The sequence below is a fragment of the Solanum stenotomum genome, chromosome 1 (genome assembly GCF_019186545.1).
Source record: "Solanum stenotomum isolate F172 chromosome 1, ASM1918654v1, whole genome shotgun sequence".
NCBI classification, from domain to species: domain Eukaryota; kingdom Viridiplantae; phylum Streptophyta; class Magnoliopsida; order Solanales; family Solanaceae; genus Solanum; species Solanum stenotomum.
The window spans coordinates 103838755-103860780 of NC_064282.1; the positions used below are offsets into that span (position 1 = coordinate 103838755).

Consider the following 22026-nt stretch of genomic DNA (forward strand, 5'->3'; position numbering starts at 1 on the left):
TTTTTTTTGTCTATCTTATATAAGTCTCTTCTCCAATGATACAACATAGTTTTTGCATCCTGAAATTAACAAAAGCAAAAGCCATTCTTGAGTGAAATATTTCTCAAAGAACAACAGCGAGACCTGATAGAGTTATCTTTGTTCTTAGTTGTTATTATGCTTCATATTTTTGTGTTTATTCTTGTAAGATCTATTCCTAAGTTATAAAGGAATTAGATCAGTTTCAATCCTCATAATTTTGTATCATAGCTATAGTTAGCTATGTCTGGCTTTTAAATTCTAGATCGACTAGAGTTAGTTGGTCTAGTGAGCCATAGAGTTATTGCTCTGAATTGGGTAACATAGTTGCTACATTAAGGGGGAAGGGATTAAGAGGTTAATTCCTAGATTTATAGAGTTTGTAATCTGAATCCTTGATCTTTTTGATGATAATGGAGTTGTGTTGAAATCGTATGTGGCATGTCGTGGTTTTATTCTCCCTTGAGCAAGGGTGTTTCCACGTAAGCTCCTGTTTTGTTTTACTTTGAGTTATTTACTTTCCGCACTGATATTCTGTCAAGGACCTGGTCCATTGACTAATAGTGGACACATATTTTCTATCAGGGCCTCAACGATCTCGGTGGCGATGTCCAAAGTGTAACGGACCTAGTCAAATTGAGGAGCTTGTTGTGGATTGAAGAATTGACAAATAGTCATGAGCTAGGAGTTGTAGTTTCAGTCATTAGTAGTCCAACTACAGTTTATGGTATTAACTTGGGCAATGAAATGTTCTATGGTGATGTTGAGGATATACGCTTTGATAAGGTGGCCAAGGATGGGGGTCTTTAACCTAGGCAACAAAGGAGAGGAAGCTTCAAAACCAAAAGGATGACACATGGAAAGAGACATAGTTGGGATAGTAAGGTGATGGAGGAATTTGTTCTAAAAGTCACTTACCAATGTGACTAGAAGAACAAAATCATACAACAGTGTCAACAGCATCCAATAAATTCAAGAAGAAGTGATGAACTGTCAAGAGTTGTTGGACAGATTTGATGAAGAAGACGAGATAAAAGAAGTGTTAAGTTAGATGGGCAAGACATCTTTTTAAGTTCATACATATATAAAATGAACTGTGGGGTTGATAACTCAACTTTATTCTTAATTTTTCTATTTTTGGAATGCTTAAGCATCCTCGTTTATAACACCATCATAGAGTTTATTATAAACACTATAATGATCATAGAGTACCTAGTTTTTTCTAGCTCTTATATTCTTCATGCTTGTTAATTAGTAGAGGTTTGTTACCTCATTAGAATTAGTAAAGAAGTCTAGATCCCGTTGCTTGTACTATTCTCTTTTAGGTCCACTTTTATTTATTAATTGAAAAACTAGCCCTAAGCACCTCACCTAATTGATTCCATTAAAAAAAAGACAAACAAGATTGAAATTTTGGCCCATTTTATATACATTTTAGTCATATATAACTGAAGCACACATACATGGAAAATTAAGATCTACTTAAAAGAGTTCAACTTTCAAATAGGAGATGATCGTACATTTGGTGGATTTCATGGCACAAAACCTGGTAGTAGTAGCATTGAGAGTATAAGGGTCTATATGAAGGCCATCACATCCTCCATGATCACACCAAGATGATATACTCCAAAAAGGATTAAACTTTCAAATAGGAGATCATGATCGTATATCTGGTGGATTTCATGGCACCAAACATGGTAATAGAAGCATTAAGAATATTGGGGTCTATGTGGAGGCCATCACATCCTGCACGGTCGCACCAAGGCGATATATTCGAAATGGGTTAAAAGGGAACGAATTTAAATCAAAATATATAGTTTTTATCTTAATAAAATACAATTTTATTGGGACTAGTTACTAGTTGGCAAAGAATTGCGTGAAATACAATGCTTTTAGTGATGGCGCATATTGTTCGATTGAATGGTCTAAAGATTCAAGTTTGTGTCCGATTTATGTTTATCAGATGAATTTATTTCTACATCTGGTCAAGTTTCAAAGGAAGAAAATTCATGTCTTGTTATTTATAGAACAACAAACACTCTATGCAAAGATGACAAACTATGAAAGATAAAGAATTAAAGTTAAGAGCTTTAAGAATGAAGGGTGTCCAAAATACATCATACATAAAAAGTGGTCGTCTGAAGGATAAAGATCAAGTTGAATACCTGGAGGTTACACACTAATATCTTTTCTTGTGCCTTTTCATTTTCGTAATAATTCTATGTTCCAATTTTACCATTATAATTGAAAACCATGTTAGATATTGAGTTGACAACATTATGTATATTACGGACAGTCCAATAGCTAGACCACAGCCGTAACCCATGAGAACTGTCTGCCAACTGATCATTGGTGAATCTCCTTCTTCTTCTTGATCTAGCTCAGTTGGAGTTGTCGCTTTTGGTATCCTATCATCACCGCCACAATGTTTTGAGAGTGGCAATCCTCGTGGTCCATCATTTCCTTGGTATGACCTTTTCTCAAATGTATCAAAAAAAAATTCCTTTGGGGATGCATCCAACAAGATGATTGAAGAGAGATTTAAGATTTCAAGAAATGTGAGGGATGCAAGTTGATGAGGACTTTCTCAGATGATTTTGTTAGATGAGAGATCCAATGATTTGAGAAAAAATAAATTTGCAATGTCGCTGGTATATGAGCTTCCAAGACATTATGAGATAAGTTCAACCCACGAAGTCCAATGAGATCTCCAATAATTGGATGGAACTGGACCGGTTAGGTAATTGGATAAAAAATTGTAACATCCGGTAATTTGAAATAGCTATGAAGAAGCTTAGAATTGGAAATAGTCATTTTTGGAAAGAATTAAAAATCTGGAAAATTAAGCTAAGTATGGAAAAAAAAAAGAGTTTTTGGTCAACTTCAGACAATCATAACTCCTAGGTCAGGATGATTTATGCGTATTTCCAGTTATGTTTGGAAAGCTCTTGGAGTGATCTTTCTAACGCCGCTGAGTATGCGCTATTCCGAGTTCGTATGAGTGAGTTATGCCCTTTGCAAATTGGGCTGTTGGCAAGGCAATTTAGTCCGAATTTGTAAGGGTATTTTGGTCTTTTCCCTAGCCATTTCTTTTGGATATATTCAGGTTTTAGACTGATTTTAAATCAGTTTTTCCCTTTTAAAAGTGAGAGTTAGGGTTCTTGAGAGAAAAGGAAAGAAGAGGAGAAAGAGAAGAAGAAGCAAGGATTCGTCAAGATTGTCGTGGATTTCGTCGGGGGTGATCCCTATTAAGGTATGTGAGTTCATAGTGTTGGGTTGGTTCATTCCCCCACACGCCAAACTCATTTTAATTCCGAGAAAAGATTGGTTGTGTTTGTTGAAGTTGTGGTTATGTTGTTCAAGTTTCTTGTTGGTTTGGTGTATGTTTCCGGTTGTGATTTCGAGTTGAATTTATTGTATAGTAAGGGGATTTATGATTCTAAGTGTTTGGGGCTGGAAACTTTGAAGTTAAGAAGGTTTAGAGTTGGAAAAAGGAAGGAGAAAAGTCGTGTTTTAGGGGAAAAAGGCTGGGGCGTTGCGCCAGCCAGCGCGCCCCAACAGGGGTTCTAAGCTACCACCCTTGGGGCGGCGCGCCTAGCAAAGCCCCCACCAGGCCTTCTGAGCTTTTAAGGCTGGCACCCCGCGCCTCTCAGAGCGCCAAGGACGCCAAGTCTTCCCATTCGTTCCCCATTTTTTCATACATGTTCCTTGGTAATGTACCTATGTTTCATAGTTGTTTCCAACACTCCAAGGTACATCTAAACGTCAAGAACTCATCCATAAACATGTGATCATATACCTTGAATCCATAATCCAATTCAAGGCGAGTTAGGATCAAAGTCAAGTGAAGTTAGAAGTCAAGTGAAGTTAGAGCCAAGCTTAGAAGTTAAGAGGTAAGTCAAAGCAAGTCTTTAAAGTTTCTTTCAAGAGTCTTTGTTGAACGTTTTAACTTCATTTTAAGGCTCAGGTTTCAAGTTAAGTAAAGAGTATCGAGTTTCAAGTTAAGTAAAGAGTATAGAGTTTCAAGTTGAGTAAAGAGCATAGAGTTTCAAGTTAAGCCAAGAGTAAAGAGTCAAGTTCAATTCTCAAAAGTTATTAGGGAGCTAAGTATTCCCAAAGAAGTTTATAAATGTTTTGACATTTAAGATGAGAGGAAACTGAGATTTCCAAAGGAGTTTTGAGCAGTTGAGTACTATCTCTTTTTAAGAAAAGATGAGTTTTGCAAAAGAGTTTCTAAAACATGATTAGTATGACAATCGAGTATGTCATCAATGTTTAAACAGTATGGTCTCTAGATATACCATCAATGTTTATGCAGGATGACTTCCCGAGTCATCAATGATCATATTAAAATATGGTTTTGCTATGTTCTTTTCAGAAAGAGTTTTCAAGAGCAATTACCTCTTTTAAGAGGGAAGTTTGAGCAATTATTTCAAACTAATGAAAGATGTGTTTAAAACACTTATGAGCTAAAGTATTTTTAGGAGTAGTCTTAAGCACCGAATTGGGGACACGAGTTCATATTAACTCAACTCTCCATATGAACCATGTAGCCAAACATGGGATTTAATGGGTCATACTTTTTAGATGATCACATAAAGTTAAGCTAGTGGATCCACTAAGTTAAAGTTAAAGTAAGGTCTTATATCACGGCAAGGTATAGGATGGTCCTTGGGCAACGTGAGGTAAAAAGTTGTATTACCACTTAAGCATGTAGTGGTGGCTGTCGGTTAGAGAAACTGCCATAGTAGAAATTGCATGATTCCTCGAGGGATTCTGCTTAGTATGGTTGGGGGTATGGGACTTCATTCATGCATTGCACAAGTAGACCTTGAGAAGAAGCATGGTATTTTTATGATATTATAAATATGATTTTGACGTCATGTTTTAAATAGTTTTACAAGCTTTGTATGTATTGCATGTGTCTCATTGCTTCATATTGAGCTCAGTTATTCATGAGTTGAACAGAGCCAAGGTAAGTTCTTTTTGTATCCCTTTCAAGCTTAAGTTGTTGGTTAACTGTCCAGCTCGCATACTCGTACATTCCATGTACTGATGCTAGATGGCCTACATCTTATTATGATGCAGGCACAGGTACCCAGGATCAACATCCAGCACACCGTTGATCCAGCTGAGCACTCCAGAGTCAGTGGTGAGCCTCCTTGTATTCCGAAGGACTCTGTTATTATAACATCCGACTATTTGAAGTGGCTTTGAAGGAGCTTGAAATTTGGAAATTTTTTTGGAAAGATTTAAAAATCTGGAAATTTGGCTAAGTGTGGAAATCAATGAGTTTTTGGCCAACTTTGAGCAGTCATAAATCCTAGCTCAGGATGATCCAGGAGTAGTTCCAATCATGTTTGGAAAGCCCTTGGAACGATCTTTCCAACGCCAATGAGTTTACTTGATTCCGAGTTCGTATGAGCGAGTTATGCCCTTTAGAAGTTGGGCAGTTGGAAGGGAAATCCATCCGGAAATTTAAGGGCATTTTGGTCTTTTCACAAATCATTTTCTTTTGAGGTCATAGTGTTGTATTAGGCTGATCTTTGGATCATTTTGTCCCATTTTGAAAGAGAAAGAGTTAGGGTTCTTGAGAGTGAAGAAGAGAAGAAGGAGAAGAAGAAGAAGAGAAGAAAGAGGAGATCAACAAGATCATTGTGGATTTTCGTCGGGGGTGATCCCTATCAAGGTATGTGAGTTTTCGTGTGGGTTGATCCTTTCCCTCACACACACCAAGTTTATTCTATGATTTGAGAAAAGATTGGGAATTGTTGTTGAAGTGTTGAAGTTGTTAGTTGTTGTTGATGTTGTTGGTGGTGTTGTTGAAGTTATTATTCGTTGTGAGACATGATTGGGTCGTATATTTACGTTGAAACCTATTGTATGTTGAGGGAATTATGATTCTAAGAGTTATGACCCTTTTTAAGTTGATTCACCATCAATTCGCAACAATTTCTGGGCTGTCGATCCCTATCTACGGGCGTGACCTACGGACCGTAGATCGATTGACGGTCCGTACTGGTCAACCGTCAATCGGGACAGAAGTGGGGTTTTTGGGGCATCGATCTACGGGCACGACCTACGGTCCGTAACCTGACCTACGGACTGTAAGTCCGGACCGTAGGTCAACACTTAGTCATTTTTTTAAATGAATTCTGGGGAAATTTCTGACGCGATCTACGGACCTGCAGTACGGACCGTAAGTCCATCTACGGTCCGTCGACGGCGTCCGTAAGTCCCATCTGTGTCACCAGAAATCTGAAGTCTCAGCCAAGTTTCCCCATTCCTTTTCTCACTTTCTCAAGCAAGTTCCAAAGTAAAATACCTATGATTTATAGTTGTTTCCGACACTCCAAAGTACGTCTAAACGTTCAAGAATCCCTCCATAACATGTGATCGAACACCTTGAATTCATAAATTCCGATTCAAGGAAAGATAGTTCCAAGTCAAGTGAAGTTAAAAGTCAAGTAAGAGTCTCAAGTTTCAAGTCAAGTAAGAGTCTCAAGTTTCAAGTCGAGTAAGAGTCTCAAGTTTCAAGTCAAGTAAGAGTCTCAGTTTCAAGCTAAGTCATGAGTCTAAAGTTGAGTTCTCTTTTTAAAAGCTATTAGGGAACTAAGTATTCCCAAAGGAGGTTATAAATGCTATTACATTTGAGCAAGAGGGGAATCATGTTTTCTTTCCCCAAAAGAGCCTTTGGGCTAAAGTTTTGAGTAATTATCTCAACTAAAGAAAAATGTGTTTAAAGACATCTATTCTATGGGCCAAAGTATTTTTGGGAGTAGTATTGAGCACCGAATTGGGGACACGAGTTCTGATTTACTCAACTCTCCATAAGAACCATGCGCCAACATGGGATTTCTCGAATCATACTTTTTAGATGATCACGAAAGTTAAGCTAGTGGATCCACTAAGTAAAGTTAGCTTCCTATATCACGGCAAGGTATAGGATGGTCCTTGGCAACGCGAGGTAAAGCGTTGTATCATCACTAGGGCTCATAGTGGTGGTTGTCGGTTAAAGAACCTCCCACATAAGTTATATTACTTTTATATAATTACTGTTGAGTTGTTATTGTTTTATCATTAACAAGCTAAGTTGTTTATACTATTTTACAAGCTTTATATATTGTATGCGTCTTATTGCTTTATATATTGAGTTCAGTTAGTCATGAGTCATACAGAGTCGAGGTAAGTGTTCTCTTGTATTCCTTTCAAGCTTAAGTTGTGTTTGGCTTTTCCGCTTGCATACTCGTACATTCCATGTACTGATGCCTGTTGGCCTGCATCGTTTGATGATGCAGATTCAGGTACCTCGGATCAGCATCCTGCACGTCGTTGATCCAGCTGAGCACTCCAGAGTCAGTGGTGAGCCTCCTTGCATTCCGAAGGACTCAATTGTTTTGTGTTCTTAGCTTTGTCTTATTAGGATGTTGCGGGGTCTGTCCCAACATCCATCTCAGTATTTTTAGAGGCTTCATAGACAAACAGTCAGTCAGCTAGTTTTGAGTCTCTTATCTATGTATATATGTAAATATCCTATTTTGAGATTCGGGTTGCCTTATGGCCATATTTTATAAGTTAAGTTGTTTTGTAATATTGCATTGCATTGAGCTATTCTGTTGAGTTAGGTTTCCGCTGAGTTAAGAAAGCCAGGCCAAGGGTTCGCTTGGGGCCAGAAATGGTCTCCGGGTGCTGGTCCCGCGCAGGGTGTAGGCTCGGGGCATGACAGTTATTTCGTTTTTCCTAGTTTTATCTTATTAGGATGTTGCGGGGTCTGTCCCAACATCCATCTCAGTATTATAGAAGCTTCATAGACAGTCAGTCAGTTAGTGTTGAGCCTCTCGTCTCCATATATGTAAATATTCTATTTTAAGACTCGAGTTGCTTTTTTGGCCAGATTTTATTAGTTAAGTTGTCTTATGACCTTTCGTTGCATTGAGTTATTCTGTTGAGTCAAGTTTCCGCTGAGTTAAGTAAGCCAGGCCAAGGGTTCGCTTGGGGGCCAGCAATGGTCTTCGAGTGCCGGCCACGTCCAGGGTGTAGGCTCGGGGCATGACAAAAATCTAGCCATTCAAGTTGTGTATATGACTTATGTTAAAGGATAAGAACTCAAGTTGGCCACCGAAGTTGTTATTCCATAGATGTTTAGGAATAAGCCCCGAAAGATTACAATCACTCATGTCCAAGTCATAAATTGAAGGGATTAGACATGAAGAATATGAATGCGACAAATCAAGATGCGTCAAACTAGAAAACTCACTAAATTTAGGTGAAATGAGTAGGACAGTCAAGAATGTGTGGATCATTCAAGACACATTAGCATGGAGTACTCCTCGTGTTTGTACCGAGGTTAGAACCCCACATCCTTCTCAATAGAATAGATGGGGCAATTCGAGTGCTGATTTGCCCTCCCAAATGTTATTATTGTTGAGATGGATTGGGTCAAGACAGACTAAACAATGGGTACCCAAATTTGAAGTTTCACCATATCACTATAGATTTTTTCTTATTGAAAATTTGCTATACAAACTTTTGACAACAAATCCATCAAAATTAAAACATGAAACAATGAATATATAAAAATCTTAGTTTTTTTACCATCAAAATTCTGAAATAAATTTAAAAAAATTACCTCTTTTTGCAAAATTTTAGCCCCATTGATTTTTGAAATTCCAACTATAGGGAGGGGGAACTCATTACCCCCTTTCCCTCCTCCCTCGTCCTCATTGAATGTTTTGGTGGGTCAATTCGGTGCAAAGTTTAAGTTGAATTTTTTGGGGGGGAGGGTGCAAAAATCACTATGGTTTATGACAGAAAATTGAACAAAAAGTTTTCACTCGTTTTTTTTTTTGGGTTTTGATTTTGATTTTTTAAAGAATTGATTTCGCGAGGTCAGTTTTTTCAAACCACTTTTGAAGTCGGATTTTTTAGATCGATTGAGGCTTTTTTTAGTAGCGAACAACATATTCAATATAAGAAGGTAGGATGTACACAGATCATACCCTTACCTTTTCGAGATAAAGAGGTTATTTCTTATTGATCCTCAATTCAAAAGATGAGTTTATTCAGACCTCTTTTGAAGTCAGGTCTTTTTAGTAGTGAACACCATATTCAATATAATCTCACAAGTGAGTTTGAGGAGGCTAAGGTGTACACAAATTTTACATATATTTGTGTGATAAAAATGTTGTTTCTAATAGACACACGATTCAAAAAAAAAGTTCGAAACTTGGTTGTAAAGAAAAAATATGACAACAAAATAGCAATACAGAAAACAAATTTAGATTTACTCGTAGATGCACTTTGATTGATCAAATAGTACAGGTTTTTCTAATAAAAAAAATTACAGGATAATATAATTTATATGGGAAAATCAAATAGTTTTTGTTGGTGAAAATACAATTGAAAATAAACTAAAGAAAAAACTTTATCTTCAGGATGAGACACGGATATCTCGCTCTTTTAAAGAAGATTCAAGCCCACGATTATAAATCTTTTCATCAGTCCAGTAGTAATCCTCTTGACTTGTTCCCCAAGCATTCAACAAAGCTCGACCACAAAGTACAACTTAACATACACCGGACAAGAGTTGAGTCAAAAGCTCAATAAAAAAACACCCCCCTCCAACTAATAAGAACTTTCTCTTTTTACTCAATTTTATGCATTCTATATTTTCTTATACACAAAAACTAAGTAAGATCATCACTATTTACCGAAGGGGAGAATTCTTCCTTGTAATGAATAGGAAGATTATGAGGTAAATAAATGGCCTAAAATGAGGTTGCATGAGTTACAAGGCATAAAAAGGTAGAATAATGAGTGAAATAATAGAGTTTCAATAAGAAGTTATGGTCATGGCTGACCACATTCAGTCATTAAAAAAAGGTAATTACTCCCAACATTCTGCTAACACAAGAGGTTGATGCAAACCATAATACCTAGAGATAAAAAAAACACATGACGAGGGTTAGGATATTAATTATAGTCTACAATCTACATTGATAATAAACTGTAAAATATTACCAGAACAACGAACAAAAGAAGTTTAATACACCTAAAAATAATATAAACTCTACCACCGTTTAGTAAGCTTCACTCATTATTCCCAAAATATTCTTATTTTTTCTTTGTCATTCTTCTTTGTTGCCCTTTGTAATCATAATCCGGATCGTTCTTGAATTCGCAAGCCAACTTATTTCTCTCTCTCACGCTCCTCCAGACTGATGACTCACCTTCTTGAGCTTTGTTACGTGCCTTGTATGCCCTTTTCTCCATTTTTCGGTTGGCCAACATTGGGTTACCTGCTACAGGTAATTTTGCGACAAAATAGGGGTTTCTTACCCATTTCTCTCATAATATTGGCTCTGAGTTCTAGCGCGATAGAATACTGAAGAGTTTCATTTGGGTACTAAACAATGGCATTGTTGAAAATCAACAAGAGATCTATAAATAAGCTGGTGATTTTCACGTTCGAATAAACATCTTGTTCTAACTTGTTTTGAATAATCTGTAAATCCATATGCTGCTTAATTTGTTTAAAATAATATAGATCTTCCTAAAAAAATATAAACATTAGCACCAATAAAGAATATATATAATCCATGTTTTATGATGATTATACTATAAATTTGACCTCATAGTGAGTTTAGAAAGAAAAACGTATTAAACATGTCAGATACTCCCTTCTTTCCAATTGTAGCACTATTTTATTATCAATCTGTTAAAACTAAATGACATATGTCTATATTTAAAAATAATCAAGCTATAAAATTTCTATTTTATCATTAGTGAAAAGTTTTATAGTCACACAAATATTACAATGTATTTAAGACCACAAGTTTCAGAATTCTATGTTTTGGTGTTGAGCCAAATTAAATATGTCTTTAAAGATAAAAAGATGTAAACTTTAAAGCTAATCATGTTTCAATTAATAAAATACCATTTCTTTTTCGTAATAGATAAAAGAGCAAAGAACATGGGAAATCGAGATTTAAAATATGAGGATGACAAACCACAATATATAGATTAGCAATGTATTTACCTAACTGGGAAGTCGAGATTCAAAAAGACAACAATGCTTGTGAGATCTCACCACATTAAGGAATTTTATGAAATCTTGATTAATATTCTCCATCTTTTCATAGATTTATCATCACAATTTTCCTCATTTAACTTTATTCTTTCTTCAGCTTCATGTTTGAAAATATTTGGAGATTTTTTCCTACATAAACATAAAATAAATAAAGATATCAGTAATTAGATTACCATTTTTTTGTCAGACTTGTAATTAAAAATGTGGATATATAATTTCAGCCTCATATTGTCGTCAGACTTATAATTAAAAATGTGGATATATAATTTCAGCCTCATATGGCTATTGGTGAAAATTATAAACACTTGATAGAAACCATCAAGAAGAATAAAATATGTAGTTGAAGAGAGGTGACAAATAATCGTACAGACTTTTTGAGAAATAAAGATCCTAACATACAAAGAATTACTAGTTGGAGAATCTTAGTAGCTTTTTTTTTTTACAAGCTAAATTTTTAATTTATAGTTGAGGGTTCAACTCCTACCTTGTAATCCCCTTCTCCATTTACATTTCCCTAACCTCAATTTTGTTTTATATTTTAAAATAAATAAGAATTTCTGGTTTTGAAAGACGCCATCAATAATATGAAGGTTTTTCTTTTGGAAGATTTAAGCAATTTTACTTATCAAAATTTAGTTTTATCCTTTTTAGTTATTTTTCAGTGTACCAAAAAAATAAATTTACAATCATTAATTTGGAAAATAAAAGAACAAAACTAATGAATAATTATATGGGGCCAATCATCAAAGCTAACTATCAATTAGTGATTTTTATAAGGAAAAACATTAATTAGTTATGAATTCATTGTTAAAAAGTATATAGCTAATAATATTATTTGACATTTTGTCTTAAATATATTAACTATGTAGTTTTGATGTTTAGTGATAGTGGTTATTCTTTTCTCTTCCTTTTTTTTGGTAGTAATGATAAAATTGGAATCAAGAACACTTTATTTGAAAAAAAAATTAAATATTTTAGTGTAGATTATAGCAATTAGTGATACTTTATTTATGCCCCAATTCCTAAGCTTTAGAATAGATATATATCTTTGAATATATTTTGTGTCTCCTAGATAATTTTGTTTTTGTAGAAATCATCATATAAATGTGGATCAAACAAAATATTAGTGAAAACGCACAATTCTTCAAATATCATAAATAAAAAACATGAAAAGGGAAAAACGAGGGAGTTATGAAGAAGATAAATCATACTGAAGTGGAGTATCCCCTAGTTTGACTTGCTCTGCCCAATAATCTCTATAAGTCTTTCTAAGTTTATCTGCCATCAAATTTATGAATCCACTCTCATCATCTTCTTCTTCAGTAAATTTTGTCTGATATAGACTCTTAAAATGCCCTTTTAAAATTTCGTACTTGACCTGACATTCTACAGAGGTATATTGAAGAATACATCGAAATCGTTTGGAAATGGAATTTGAGAATTCGGCAGCCACCATTTCCCATTTTTCTAATCCATGGCGACGCACTGAACATGCCAACACCATATCTTCTTCAACTTTCTCCATTTTTTAAAGAAGGTTTAGAGTTTTTCAAAGGAACTAAATCACTTGGTAAATTTGTAATCCATTTTTTTCTTCTTAAAATGGGCATACCTTGCATTAATTAGTAGTGGTTATATTTGGTAAAAATCTTATTTTGGTCAAATATGAATTAAATGAATCAAGACCAGCTAATGAGAATGTGGCAAAAAGAAAAAAGTTGTATTCACTTTTCTTAAAATAACATATTTTATTTTTTTACCATATTAGTGGTTTGTTATGAAATTGTTCATTTTTTCCAAGCTGAATTTGGAAATTTTACTCACTTCTTTTTTAAAAAAAAAATTGTCAATTTTTATTTTTATAAAAATAGAAATGAAGTGACCGCTTTACAAAACACCGTTAATGTCGGTCTCCCGCTCTAAGTCTAGAGCAATCTCTATTGATTTTTCCTGACTCACCACACTCATAGAAGGACTAGGAACCACAATATACTGAGAAGAATTTGAATATATTGATTGAAAATAAATTTTAGAATATAGTACACAAGTAAAACTGAACAAGAAAGTGTTAAACTAACCTTATTATTAATGCTCTAAAAATCTAAATTTGACTAATACTCTACTATTTTATGTGGTTATTTAATATTATGGGTAGCATAAAAACACTATCTTGATTAGTGACAATGAACAAGTAAAATGAAACATTTATTTTCAGTATAGGGAATACTCCCTCCGTCCATCTTTACTTGTCCATTATACTCACAGATCTTACATGCTACCTGAGATTCCACGATGCTTTTAGCACTTGGAATTTCTTGGAGTTGTAGTGCTAGATTATGTTGTTACAACACATCTCTATTTCAAATATTCGAGACTGATTCCAAGACTAATTACTTATTTGCGGTCTACATTTGTAAATGATGAATGTTATGCTCAATCTGCAGTTAAGGCTATCATGCATGAGCACATTCTTCATGCCTCGCCAGATCTGCAAAGGCAGATATTTTGTACTGTTGAGGATTTTGAGAAATTGGATCTTGTGTCCACGTTTGGATGGGAGAGTGAAACTACTTTCCCAAATGTGCTTGGAGATGTTATTGAGTCCCTTGCTAGAGTGTGATCTTTGTTGATACTGGCTTCTATAAAGATGCTACATTTCTAAGCATAAGACCTCTACTCGAATAGTCGATCAAATAATAAAACTCTATCCAACAAGACAGTTAAGTGAACTATGTGACCCAAAAAAATTTCATGCGACAAGAATTCGACATTTGAGACATAAAATTATGTGGGACTCTACAAGATGTGTCCAATTACATTTAAGGTTCTTGGAGACTACTTACCCTAAACTCTAGCTCACACATATATAAAGTGTAATATATTTCCTTGAATAGGCATCTCTAAAATTTCATATATTCATGAAATATTCATAAAGTGATCAAGATGTGGGTGCACTCTTCTTGACAACCAAATATTTTAACAAGATCCATAAAACCCTTTCACGGAGATCAAATAAATCCTAAGGAGGTCCACATCATCCTTAGTTTGAGTGACACTAACAACCCTTGAATCACGGAGAAATCTTAAGAGAGAGGAATCAAGGAATAAACATATTTGTACTCACAATCTTTATGAATAAAATCATTCTTTTTTATTTATTATGTGATTGCAATATATTTTTTGTATTTGAGAAAAAATATTGCAAATAAATTGGCACGCCCAGTGTGACCCAATTTACCGTTCATCTCCTCTCTCACAAATCAAATGAAAATCTAAAGCCACAAACCCCAAAGATAGAAACCCCATTTTTGTGGGTACTTCAAGTCTCGTCTTTGAGTGTATCAAGTCTATACTCCGACAAGCCTTGAAGTAGGGGGCATTTATAAACACCAAAATTTTGTGGAACTCTATGAGATGATTACCCTTCCTCAAGAAAAGTGTGACAATTTGGAAAGTCACGATTAGTGGGAACATTCTCCTGAATGAGCTCAACACGCTTTGTAGCTTAGGACAAGTTTAAATTGGGTTTCAATATCATTGTTGTCAATGTACGCAAATCATACTCATTCAAATTACCAAAATTCTAGTATTAAATGTGTCAACATTTAATAGGTCGCTCAAATACTTTAATGTAGAAAAAATATTATTATTTTTCTTTTATGGCCTAAAATTTTTACATAGGCTATGGATCACTGTGGTCGAAGCCAAGTGACACTTTGCATTAGGTATCTGGACAATAAGAATTCCTATGCACCCAGTGCAACACACAATGCTAACAAGTTTTATTTTATGTCCTATATTTTTACATAACCTATGGATCATTGTGGTCCAAGGCAAGTGACACTTTGCATTAGGTATCTGGACAATAATAACTCATGCACACCCAATGCTAAGTAATTAAAAACCAAGTAAAATAAAATTTAAGTGAATATCAAAGCTAGCAGTATATTGATCATACTAGTATAAAAGGTTTACAATATTAGGCATTATGTGGAAGTTATGATAAAGGCATTTGTCAAAAAATATTGATATGAACAACAACTACATGTCAATTCTAAGCTAGTTGGGGTCAATTCTCTTGGTTTTTTGATCAGGGCGAGGAGGAATGGATGTACATATGACATGTATAAGTTATACTTCCAATCCCCATACTACCTTAATCTAATAATTAAATCATGAAGACATAAAGAACTTCACAGATTGGAGGTGCACCAAAATTCAATTAATACCTACCTAGAATAGTAGGGTTCATGGAACATAATAAAAAGGCAATTTAATTTATTGTTCACTACAGGAAAATTCCTTTTTTATCAGAAATATATTTTTTTAGCATTCAATCAAAACATTACCTGGTCATCAAGGAAGTCAGTTGAGAACCACGAGGTATCAAGTACAATTTTCAGCGGTGGCAAAAATGTAGGTGATTTCTTCTATTTATTCTTTGAAGGATAGACTTACCGAATATCACAACCTAGAAAGCATGGTTTAGAGATAGAAAGGAAGAGGGAGAAATATCAATTGATGTAATTCTAGACACAGGAACAATAAAGTGAACCACGATCAAGCAAACAAAATATACTATTAAGAAATAGAAAAAAAAAAGACAGAGATTTAGAAGTAAAACGGACGGTCTAGCAACTAAAAGACATTTAATTACTAGAATAAAATCTAAGGGTGAAAAGAAATTGAACTCATACTAGTGGAGACTAACCTAAGTAATCAAGAGGGTTCAATTGAATAGATATGAGGGTTTCTTCAAACTCACAAAGAAGCCTAAACATCAAATGTTCTTTCAAAAACCAACTCCTAAAATAAACCCTAGTTTCTACTATTTATATTAATAGATAAACTAACCTAAGCTAGTTACAATAATACCCGTGAGCTAAACCCAAGGAAAGTCTAGCCTATTAATTATTTAAAATTTAGTCATCATATATATATGAACAATGCCTATTATACTGTTGAGGTCATTCTCATTATTTTAAGTCAAACTTCAACAAATCTTTTGTGTGCATCTCCATGCTTTTGGGAGATAAATATTGCATAGAAGGTATGAGATGACCCCAAAGGCACTTGATCGATCTTTATTCTCGTCTGATTAATTAATTTCCACAACAGATCTATCTGACTACGGAGTGAATGATTTGATCAATGAATATTCATTTTTTTCTTCATTGTCGAATGAATTCGCACCAATTAATTAACTCCGATCGAACTAATCAAACCCCAAAACAAATTATAAATTTTAGTTAGGATTCTAGGAGACAAAAATTTGTTTGCAACAAATCTTCTATATGGAAAATTAACTCCAACCACAATATAAATATGACGAAACAAGAATATTTTATTAATTAACAGTTTGGGTACAATTATGTCCCTCTCTTGATTCTTTTGTAGGATAATTTACAGCTAAAATGAATTTTATTTGATATCCATGTAAAGACGCTTTGGTGGATTTCTTTTTTTGTGAAGAATTTAGTTATCAAGAACATTCCACCCACATCTTGATATCTTTGTAAATATTCCATGAATTTATGAAATTTTCAAGATCCCTCTCTAAGGGATATATTACCCTTTATATAGTGTAAGCTATGAGTACTTTTCAAGAATCCTAACTGAAATTGGACTCATCTGGTAGAGTCCCATACAATTTTGATGTCTACAAATGTCGAGGTCCTATCTCATAATGAAATTGATTTCTTTTTTAAATAACGTTTTTGGTTACATAGTTCACTTAACTCTCTTGTTGGCTAGAGTTTAATTGTTTGAGGTGTAATCAACAGTCCCAGAAGAGGTCTTATCTTTAGAAATGTATTAATATCTTTGTTGAAGCTAGAATAAACAAAGATCGCACAAACAACGGACCCAACAATATCTCCAACCACCTTTGAGAAAGTAGTTTCAGCCTCCCATCCGAACATCGACACGAGATCCAATTTCTCAAACATCCTCAATAGTACAACATATGTGACTTTGTAGATGTGGCAAGGCATGATGAAGGTGCTTGTGCAGGCCAGCCTTAACTGCATATTGAGCATATCTTTCATTGTTTAAAGAAGGAGACCTCAAATCAGTAATTAGTCATGGTGTTAGTACGAGTATTTAAAATCAAGATGTGTTGTAAAACATAATCTAGCACTGCATCTACAAGAAGTTCCAAACGTTGATATCATCATGGAATCTTATGTAGCATGTATGATCCTTGAGTTAGAGCTTCAACAAGCAGTGAAGGATCATGGATCTTGTAATGTAGCAGGGATTCAAAGTACCAGACATTAACTATCTTCTCAGCATTCACAGGGAAGTGTCTTGGCATAGGTGCATCGACAAAATCAATGTGCAACCAAATCCATTTCATAAACAATTAACCCGCTAATTCCCCACACGAGGTGAGGTAGGCACTTATTAGTGCCTCAACCACATCAACTACTTCTTACTATTTCTAATCGTTTGCCTTGGCCTACAACCACATCAAAGTTGTGAACTTGAGAATTAAGAATGATTCATGCTTTAAAATCGAATGGTTCATTACGGATAAATTTTAATATTTTACGAGCACATCCAAACTTGCACAGTGTAACATTGGAAATGATTTTAGTTTTCTTAATTCTGAGAAAACCGTCGTGATGACTTCCATAAGTCTTAAACAGTTGTATACTAACATCAAATTTGAGAAAATAGTCTCCAAGTTTCCCAAGTTATTCCAAATGAAACTTCTGGAGGCATTTCTTTGTTGTCATTACTTCCAAAACCTTAGCAGTTGGGATACAAAGTTTTAGTTTGCAGTGATCCAAAAGCTTTCTTTCCAAGTTTATTTAGCATTATTGCTTCCCCTATAAAGTTTAAAGGTTGTAGCACGACAGATAGTTATTGGCGAAAGATTCTTGACCTCGAGAATCTTATGAATTCTAAGGTATACACATATGGCAGTGAATCTGTTATACTCCACCCAAACAGATTCACTGCCATGCGTGTATACCTTAGAATTTATAAGATTCTCAAAGTTAAGATTATTTCGCCAATAACTATCTGCCGTGCTAGAACCTTTAGACTTTATAGGGGAAGAAATCATGCCTAATAAAATTGAAAAGAATTCTTTTTTATCATTGCAAACTAAAACTTTTTTTCCCAACTTCTAAGGTTTTGGAAGTGATGACAACAAAGAAATGCCTCCAGAAGTTTCATTTGGAATCACTTGGGTAACTTGGAGACTCTTTTCTCAAAGATGCTATCAGTATACAGCTGTTTAAGACTTATGAAAATCATCATGAAGGTCTTTTCAGCATTAATAAAAATAAAATCATTTTCAATGCTACATTGTTCAAGCTTGGATTTGCTCGTAAAATTCTGAGATTTATCCGTAATGAACTATTCGATCATAAAATGGGGCTCATTCCTAATGATAATTCTCAAGTTTAAAGCTTTGGCAAATAGTTTGCCTTCGGTGAAAATGTATAGTAGGGTAAAGTAGGAGATTAGAAGCAAGAGTGTAGCTGATGTGGTTGAGGCACTAATAGGTTCCTACCTCATCTAAGGCGGGGAAGTAGCAACTTTATCATTTATGAAATGGATTGCGATGGACATTGATTTTATTGATGCACCTATCCTAAGGCACTTCCTCATGAATGTTGAGAAGCTAGTCAATGTACGGTTCTTGGAATCACTGCTACATTAGAAGTTTCATGACCCTTCGTTGCTTCTTAAAGCGCTCACTCACAGATCTTACATGCTACCTGAGATACCAAGATGTTATTAGCACTTGGAATTTCTTGGAGATGTAGTGCTAGGTTATGTTATTACAACACATCTCTATTTCAAATATTCGAGACTGAATCCAAGACCTATTACTTATTTGAGGTCTACTTTTGTAAATAACGAATGTTATGCTCAATCTGCAGTTAAGGCTAGCATGCATAAGCAAATTCTTCATGCATTGCCAAATATGCAAAGGCATATATGTTGTACTGTTGAGGCATTTGACCTCTTCTGGAATAGTCGATCAAACAATAAAACTCTATCGAACAAGACAGTTAAGTGAACTATGTGACCCAAAAAGAAATTCATGGGACAAGAATTCGACATTTGTGATGAATCAAAATTATGCAGGACTCTACAAGATGAGTCCGATTTCATTTAAGGTTCTTGGAGACTACTTACCCTAAACTCAAGCTCACACTTATTTAAAGTGTAATGTATTTCCTTGAATAGGCATCTCTAAAATTTCATATATTCATGGAATATTCATAGAGTAATCAAGATGTGGGTGCACTCTTCTTCACAACCAAATGTTTTAACAAGATCCATAAAATCCTTTCACGGAGATCAAATAAATCCTAAGGAGGTCCACATCATCTTTAGTTTAAGTAACACTAACATCCCTTGAATCACGGAGAAATCTTAAGAGAAAGGAATCAAGGGATAAACATATTTGTACTCACAATCTTTATGAATAACGTCATTCCTTTTTATTTATTATGTGATTGCAATATGTTTTTTGTATTTGAGAAAAAATATTGCAAATAAATTGTCACGCCCAGTGTGACCCAATTTACCCTTTATCTCCTCTCTCACAAATCAAATGTGAATCTGAATCCACAAACCGCAAAGATTGAAACTTCATTTTGTGGGTACTTCAAGTCTCGTCTTTGAGTTTAACAAGTTTACACTCCCACAAGCCTTGAAGTAGGGGGCATTTATAGACACCAAAAATTTGTGGAACTCTATGAGATGAGATACTTCCTGAAGAAAAGTATGACAATTTGGAATGTCACCATTAGTGGGAACATCCTCCCTAACGAGCTCAACACACTTTCTAGCTCAGGACAAGTTTAAATTGAGTTTCAATATCATTGTTGTCAATGTACAAAAATCATACTCATTCAAATTACCAAAATTCTAGTATTAAATGTCTCAACATTTAATAGGTCGCCCAAATACTTTAATATAGAAAAAAGATTATTAGTTTTCTATTATGTCCTATATTTTTACATAGGTTATAGATCACTGCGGTCCAAGCCTAGTGACATTTTGCATTAGGTATCTGGACAATAATAACTTTTGCATACTCACAGCAACTGTCACGCCTCGAGCCTACACCCAAAACGTGGCTGGCACTCGAAAACCATTGATGGCCCCCAAGCGAACCCTTGGCCTGGCTTACTTAACTCAGCGGAAACCTTAACTCAACAGAATAACTCCATGCAATGAAAGGTCATAAAACAACCTAACTGATAAAATCTGGCCAAAAAGGCAACTCGAGCCTCAAAATAAAATATTTATATATATACGCAGATGAGAGACTCAAAACTAACTGACTGACTGTCTATGAAAGCTCTATAATACTGAGATAGATGTTGGGACAGACCCCGCAACATCCTAATTAAACAAAACTAGGAAAAACGAAATAATAGAGTCCTTCGGAATGCAAGGAGGGTCACCACTGACTCTGGAGTGCTCAACTTGATCAACGGCGTGCTGGATGCTGATGCTGGGTACCTGCGTCTGTATCATAATAAGATGCAGGCCAACTGGCATCAGTACATGGAATGTACGAGTATGCGAGCTGGACAGCTAAACAACAACTTAAGCTTGAAAGGGATACAAAAGAGAACTTACCTTGACTCTAATCAACTCTTGAGTAACTGAACTCAATATAAAGCAATAAGACATATGCAATATATAAAGCTTGTAAAACTATTTAAAACATGACGTCAAAAATCATATTTATAATATCATAAAAAATACCATGCTCCCTCTCAAAGTCTACTTGTGCAATGCATTAATGAAGTCCCATACCCCATCCATACTAAGCAGAACCCCTCGAGGAACCATGTAATTTCTACTGTGGGAGTTTCTCTAACCGACAACCACCACTAGGAGCCTAAGTGGTCATACAACGTTGTTACCATCACGCTGCCAGACTGTCCTATACTTTGCTGTCATATAGAACTACTTTAACTTTAACTTAGTGGATCCACTAGCTTAACTTACCTGATCATCTAAAAAGTATGACCCGTTAAATCCCATGTTGGCTACATCGTTTTTATGGAGGGTTGAGTTAATATGAACTCGCGTCCCCAATTCGGTGCTCAAGACTACTCCCAAAAATACTTTGGCTCATAAGTGTTTTAAACACATCTTTCTTTAGTTTGAATTAATTGCTCAAACTACCCTCTTAAAAGAGGTAATTGCTCTTGAAAACTCTTTCTAAAAAGAACATATCAAAACCATATTTTAATATGATCATTGATAACTCGGGAAGTCATACTGCATAAACATTGATGGTATATCTAGAGACCATACTGTTTAAACATTGATGACATACTTGGTTGTCATACTATACATCTTTTAGAAACTCTTTTGCAAAACTCATCTACTCATCTTTTTCTTCAAAAGAGATGGTACTCAAACTGCTCAAAACTCTTTTGGAAAATCTCAGTTTCCCCTCATCTTAAATGTGAAAACATTTATAAACTTCTTTGGGAATACTTAGTTCCCTAATAACTTTTGAGAAATGAACTTGACTCTATACTCTTTACTTAACTTGAAACTCTATACTCTTTACTTAACTTGAAACTTGAGCCTAAAAATGAAGTTAAAACGTTCAATAAAGACTCTTGAAAAACTTTAAAGACTTGCTTTTACTTACCTCTTAACTTCTAAGCTTGACTCTAACTTCACTTGACTTTGATCTTAACTTTCCTCGAATTGTATTATGGATTCAAGGGTAATGATCACATGTTTATGGACGAGTTCGGGATGTCTAGATGTACCTTAGAGTGTTGAAAACAACTATAAAACATTGGTACATTACCAAGGAACATGTATGAAAAAGTGGGGAAGGAATGGGAAGGATTGGCATCCTTGGCGCTCTGAGAGGCGCGGGGCGCCAGCCTTTAGACTTCAGAGGGGCCTGCTGG

At 34.9% G+C, this 22026-nt stretch overlaps 1 pseudogene; it reads left to right on the forward strand.

Moving 5' to 3' along the window:
• LOC125860773 (endoribonuclease Dicer homolog 2-like) overlaps positions 1-19145 on the forward strand; it is a 27205-nt pseudogene extending 8060 nt beyond the window's left edge.
• Positions 19146-22026: the final 2881 nt, after the last annotated feature.